Below are 7,635 nucleotides of genomic sequence, written 5' to 3' on the forward strand. Positions count from 1 at the left end.
AAAGATAAATACAGACTCTCCAAGTTATATTACAGTTAAAATATTAAGTATACAGGACAAAGCAAAAATAATGAAAAGAGAAGAAACATGAGGTCCCTTGTAGAGTTCTCTACTGGGTCTGTGGAGCAAGCCCCATTCAACCAAAAGAGGCTCCTATAACAGTCCCACCATAGACCCTATAGAAAAATGGGTAAAGAATGTAAGCAGGTTAATGAAGATCGTACCAAGTGTCCAGAGTACTTTGAATGAGATTGTGGTACACAACTACATGCCTAGTCTAATAGAGAGAGGGGAATTTTTACTCTACTACAATCTTGAACACTATATCAACTAATCTGTGCTTTTTATAATGGAGAGAAAACTGTCAATTCCACAGAAATGGACACAAATAAAAGTATATGGACAAAATGCATATCTAAAGAGACAAAAAGAATAACAAACCGATACAGTAACCTAGATGAATTAAAAGATAAATAAGTACTAGATGAATGAAAGAAAAGTCAATATAGGGTCTGAACAAGGAATTCAGTAGTCAGCAAACGGTGAAAAAGGACAAATGGAATCTTTGATGTAGTGCCCAACGGTGGGAAGAAGGAACTCAAAAAGTCCACATCCAGTAGACAGACAGGTCCTCAAGAGGAGGGATGGTGTTACCAACTCACAGTCAAAATTTGTGACCATAAGTGTTCCTGTCTAAAGGAACTTCAGGGATAAAAATAGAGAAGAGACTGAGGGAAAGGTGGTCCAGTAACCAAGTAAACTGGGGGTTCATTTCATGAGGAGACACCAAGGTCTGACATGACCACTGATGTTATGGTATGCTTACAGACAGGAAACTTTAAGGGAAAAACACCCTCTAGAAATCCTCACCAATAAATAGAGCCTGTGGAAGACAGAATATTATGTCTTGAAAACAAAGTAGATGAATTACAGTACTTAGGCAATGTGTTCAACATGTGAAAGAGCGTTATAAATCTATGTGACACACAAAAGATCAAATTTATAAGTTATGAGCATCAGAAAGAGAAAAGTTTAAATTAAAGACAGAAAAAATATGTTCAATAAAAACTGAAAAAAATTTCATATCTAGGGAAAGAAATAACTAGTCATATAGAGAAAGCAACTCTAATGTCAAGAAAAAAGATAAATACAGACTCTCCAAGTTATATTACAGTTAAAATATTAAGTATACAGGACAAAGCAAAAATAATGAAAAGAGAAGAAACATGAGGTCAAATATAAAGACAAACATATGATAATAGCAGCAGATTCCTGATCAGGAACTCTGTAGAGTCAGGAGGACATAGAGCAGTATATCATAAGCTCTGAAAGACAACTGCCAATACAAATTACAATATTCAATGTTTTATTCTTAATTGAATATAATATTTATAATTGAAAGAGAACTGAAATATTTGTGCTAAACACTGAAGAAGAAAATCAATGATTTCTAAGCTAAAACTGCATAAGATACTTATCCTACACACTAAAATACATCCATGAGGTCACAGAAAAGAACAGGTTGCTCTGGAACAGTTGCTAAACAAATGAGGGTAAGTAAACATCAAACATTACAGAACAGCAAGATGAGATGAATTCATACATGTCTTTAAATAATAGCTCTGAATGTTAATGGCTTCCATTCTCCAATTTAAAAAGTCTTAGAATATTAGAAAACCAGTGCCATCTACTTGTCTGTGAAAATATATGCCACTGGTCAAGACAAACACAGCCTTAGGGTGAAAAGTGTGACAAACGCATTCCAATTAGGTGGAACTAGGCAAAATGAAGGTGTCTTATGCTAAAATATGATAAAGCAAACTTCAAACCCAAGTTAGAAGAATCAAATGACATCAATTCATAGTGAATAAGGGAAACCCCCATCAAGAGGATGGAACAGCTTGAAGAATGAATGTTTTAACCACTAGTATACTCATTTCACAACAGATGTAAAAATACATGCTGATCTCAGTACAACAAAGACAGGCTACTACAGTAACTCAGTTACACCAATAGGTAACACATCCAAAAGCAAGTAAACAAAATGCATTATAGAACAATTGGACTTAAGTGTCATCTATATAATATTGTAATATTGTACCCAAATAAAGAAGAATAGAGAACACATTTTAAGACACAAAGGAAGTCTTAACAAATATCATAAATGTAAAACATTTTTATTATATTTACTCATTGTGAAATAAAAACAAAGTTGAGAGTAAGAGAAACTATAGAAAATACACAAACTCATGGAAAATGAACTCATTATCTTTTTATTAGATATTCTCTTCATTTACATTTCAAATGCTATCTGGAAAGCCACCTACACCCTCTCCCTGCCCTGCTCTTCACCTCACCCACTTCTGCTTCCTGGCCCTGGCATTCCCTTGTACTAGAGCATATAATCTTCGCAAGACCAAGGGCCTCTATTCCCATTGATGGCCTACTAGGCCATCCTCTGCTACATATGCAACTAGAGACACAAGTCTGGGGGGTACTGGTTAGTTCATATTGTTGTTCCTCCTATAGGGTTGCAGACCCCTTTAGCTCCTTGGGTACGTTCTCTATCTCCTTCATTGGGGGCCCTGTGTTGTTTAATCCAATACATAAATATGAGCATCCAATTCTGTATTTGTCTGGCACTGGCACAGCCTCACAAGAGATAGGTATATCAGGGTCCTATCAGCAAAACTTTGCTGGCTTATGCAATAGTGTCTGGGTTTGGTGGTTGTTTATGGAATGGATCCCCAGAATGGGGCAGTCTCTGGATGATTCTTCCTTCTGTCTCAGCTCTGAACTTTGTTTCTGTAACTCCTCCCTTGGGGATTTTGTTTCCCATTCTAAGAAGGAACAAAGTATCCACACTTTGGTCTTCCTTCATCTTGAGTTTCATGTGTTATGCACATTGTATCTTGGGTATTCTAAGTTTCTGAGCTACTACCCATTTATCAGTGAGTACATATCATGTGTGTTCTTTTGTGGTTGAGTTACCTCACTCAGAATGATATTTTCTAGTTCCATCCATTTGCCAAAGAACTTCACGAAGTCATTGTTTTTAAAAGCTGAGTAGTACTCCATTGCATAAATGCACCACATTTTAAATAAGGCTGTTATGAACATAGTAGAGCATGTGTCATTATTACAAGTTGGAACATCTTCTGGGTATATGCCCAGGAGAGGTATTGCTGGATCTTCTGGTAGTACTATGTCCAATTTTCTGAGGAACCACCAGACAGATTTCCAGAGTGGTCGTACAAGCTTGCAATCCCACCAGCAATGGAGGAGTGTTCCTCTTTCTCCACATCCTTGTCAGCATCTGCTGTTACCTGAATTTTTTATCTTAGCCATTGTGACTGGTGTAAGGTGGAATCTTAGGGTTGTTTTGATTTGCATTTCCCTGATAATTAATGATGTTGAACATTTTTTCAAGTGTTTCTCAGCCATTTGGTATTCCTCAGTCGAGAATTCCTTGTTTAGCTCTGTACCACATTTTTTAATAGAGTTATTTGATTTTTCTTGAGTCCAGCTTCTTGAGTTCTATGTACTAAGGAAAAGTAATTGTTACTTCCTGTTATATTTGTTGTTAGAGTTGGGATTCTGTTCTTGTGGCTATCTTGTTTTAGGTNTGTTGAAGGATTACTTTCTTGTTTTTTCTAGGGTGTAATTTCCCTCCTTGTGTTGGAGTTTTCCCTTTAATAGCCTTTGAAGGGTGGGATTAATGGAAAGATATTGTGTGAATTTTTTTTATGGAATACTTTGGTTTCTCCATCTATGATAATTGAGAGTTTTGCTGGGTATAGTAGCCTAGACTGGCATTTGTGTTCTCTTAGGGTCCGTATAACATCCAGACCAGGATCTTCTGGCTTTCATAGTCTCTGGTGAGAGGTCTGGTATAATTCTAATAGGTCTGCCTTTATATGTTACTTGACCTTTTTCCCTTACTGCCTTTAATATTCTGTCTTTATTTAGTGTATTTGTTGTTCTGATTAGTATGTGTTGGGAAGAATTTCTTTTCTTGTCCAGTCTATTTGGAATTCTGTAGGCTTCTTCTATATTCATGGGCATCTCTTTCTTTAGGTTGGAGAAGTTTTCTTCTATAATTTTGTTGAAGATATTTACTGGCCCTTTAAGTTGAAAATCTTCATTCTTATCTATACCTATTATCCTTAGGTTTGGTCTTTTTGTTGTGTCCTGGATTTTCTGGATGTTTTGATTTAGGATCTTTTTGCATTTTGCATTTCCTTTGATTGTTGTATTCACTTTCTCTATAGAATCTTCTGCACCTGAGATTCTCTTCCATTTCTTGTATTCTGTTGCTGATGGTTCCTGATTTTTTTCCTAGGATTTCTATCTCCAGAGTTTTCTCCCTTTGGGATTTCTTCACTGTTTCTACTTCCATTTTTAGATCCTGGATGATTTTGTTCAGTTCTATCACCTGTTTAGCAGTGTTTTCCTGTAATTCTTTTAGAGATTTTTGTGCATCTTCTTTAAGTACTTCTACCTGTTTAGCAATGTTCTCCTTTATTTCTTTAAGTCAGTTATTAATGCCCTTCTTAAAATCCTCTACCAGCATCATGAGATATGATTTTAAATCCAAATCTTGCTTTTTGGGTGTGTTGGGGTATCCAGGACTCGCTGTGGTGGGAGCACTGGGTTCCGATGGTGATGACTGGTCTTGGTTTCTGTTAGTAAGATTTGCCTTTCTCCATCTGGTAATCTCTGGTGTTAGATGTTCTAGTTGTCTCTGGGTGGAGCTTGTTTCTCCTGTTTCTGGTAGTCTCTGTCAGCACTCCTGGGAGTCCAACTGTCTCCTGAGTCCCAGTGGTCAGAGCACTCTCTGCAGGCAAGCTTTCCTCTATCAGAGAAGGTGCACAGAGTTCTGGAGCTCAGTTCTGCCTCCTGGCTGAAGATGAAGGCCCAAAGGGACTCTGTCCAAGTTGCTTCTGTGGCCTGCACACTCTCCTGTGTGGACTGGTCTCTGAAAGATCCGGGACACAAGATCATGAACTCATTATTAATTGACGAGTGTGCCATTTAAGAAATTAGGACAAACATTTAAAAATTTCCAGGAGTGATCAAAAATGGAGGCACAACATATCAGAAACTATAAGACAAAATGAAGCATCTCTGAATGGGAAGGTTATAACCATACGTGCTTATTATAAAATGTCAGAGACAGCTCAAATAAATTAATGGTGCACATCAGTGTCCTAGAAAAACAAGAACAGTATAAGTGAATATCTAGTAGATTGAAGGAAGAAATAAATATTTGTGTAGAAATTGATTAAATGGAAATGGAAAAAGCACAAAGAGTTAAACAGAGACTGACTTGTTTCCCTGAAAATGCAAGCAAGTTTGACTCTTATACAAACTAGCCAAAAGAATGGCAAAGAAGACCTAGTTAATAAAATTAGAGATGGACAAAATTCAGAGGATACTTAAAAATATTTTTAAAACATAAGCCTAAAATAATATGAATTTATAGATGCTTATTCCCTACCATATTTAAATAAGGAGGACATAAAGAAGTTACATAGTTCTGTAAATAAGTAATGATATTAAAGCAGTAAAAATATATGTAATAACAAAAAATACCCTAAGGCAAGATGGGATCACCAAATCAATTATGAGAAAAAAGAAAATGCTGGTAGTAGCTGATTTCCATTTATACTTGAAAATTATAGTTTTTTTAAAAAAAGCAACATGATACTACCTCTGAAACATACATAGATTAAAGGAATAGAATGGAGTTCTAAGATATAAATCCACATAGTTAACTAAGGTAATTTTTTGACAATGTTATCAAAAACCATTCAGCAAACAGTACTAGGAAAAATAAAAATCTGTGTGTAGCAGAAGGAAATACACCTCTTTCACCCTGCATTAAAAAATGAACTCCAAATAGATAAACAACCTTAACGTAATACTGGAAATTTGTGAAACTGTTAGAGAAAACCATAATGGAAATATGTTTTAAGATGGACAGAGAGCAAAGGTTCTTTCTAAAACGACTGTATGCCTTCTATTTTCCATCAGCACCTGGAACAGATCCTCTGCCACAGGGTTCCATACCCAAATAGCACCTGGAGGGAATAAGTCTGTCAGGAGTGTGGACAGGCCTGTAAACACAGGAAGGACCACCACTGCTGCTATGAAGAAACTTCCCAGAACCCTCAGAACACAGGAACTAAGGAGCTGCCATGGAAAGGAGTCTTCCAGTTTCCTGTCTACACCCAGAGCTGATCCTGTGCCACAGAGCTACATACACAAATACTGACAGGAGACAGCTGGTTTCCCAGGAGTGCCTACACACCTGTGAGCAAAGGTAAGACCACCACTTCTCTTCAAATTCCTGACCCAAGAGGGACCCTCATGGAGCCATCAAGACACAGGAACCAAGGATCAGCAGGGAACAGGATCCTTCTTGTCTGTCTGCATTCATTCCAGAACTGACCCTATACCACAGCTCTCCATACCTAAATTCCTCCCGAAGAGAACTGGTCTCCCAGGAGTACTGACACACAGGCTTTCAGAATGGACAAGCCACAGTCAAAGACAGCAAGAACAGATAACACCAGAGATAACCACATGGTAAAAGGCAAGTGCAAGAACATAAGCAATAGAAACCAAGGCTACTTGGCATCATCAGAAACCAGTTCTCCCACCACAGCAAACCCTGGTTCCCCAAACACACCAGAAAAGCTTGACTCTGATTTAAAATCACATCTCATGATGATAGAGGAATTTAAGAAGGACATAAACAACTTCCTTAAATAGAGTTATACAGATAGAAGACCTTAAAGAGGAAACACAAAAAATCCCTTAAAGAATAACAGGAAAACACAACCAAACAGGTGATGGAACTGAACAAAACCATTCAGGATCTAAAAATGGAGACAGAAACAATAAAGAAATCACAATGGGAGAAAACACTGGAGATAGAAAACCTAGGGAAAAGATTAGGAGTCATAGATGCAAGCATCACCAATGTACTACAAGAGATAGAAAAGAGAATCTAAGGTGCAGAATATACCATAGAAAACATTGACACAACAATCAAAGAAAATGTAAAATGCAAAAAGATCCTAACCAAAAACATCCTGTAAACCCAGGACACAATGAGAAGACCAAATCTAAGCATAACAGGTATAGAAGAGAGTGAAGATTCCCAACCTAAAGGGCAAGTAAATATCTTCAACAATATTATAGAAGAAAACTTCCCAAACATAAAGAAAGAGATGCCCATGAACATATAAGAAGTCTACAGAACTCAAAATAGATTACACCACAAAAGAAATTCTTCCTGTCACATAATAATCAAAACACCAAATGCACAAAACAAAAAAGCATATTAAAAGCACTAAGGAAAAAATGTCAAGTAACATATAAAGGCAGACCTATCAGTAATACACCAGATTTCTCATCAGAGACTATGAAAGCTAAAAGATGCTGGCTAGATGTTATAAAGACCCTAAGAAAAGACAAATGCCAGCCCAGGCTACTATACCAAGAAAAGCTCTCAATTACCATAGATGGAGAAACCAAGAAATTCTATGACAAAACCAAATTTACACAATATCTTTCCACAAATCCAGCCCTACAAAGGATAATAGAGGGAAAACACCAACATATGGA

This window comes from Mus pahari, chromosome 1 (genome assembly GCF_900095145.1).
Source record: "Mus pahari chromosome 1, PAHARI_EIJ_v1.1, whole genome shotgun sequence".
NCBI lineage: Eukaryota > Metazoa > Chordata > Mammalia > Rodentia > Muridae > Mus > Mus pahari.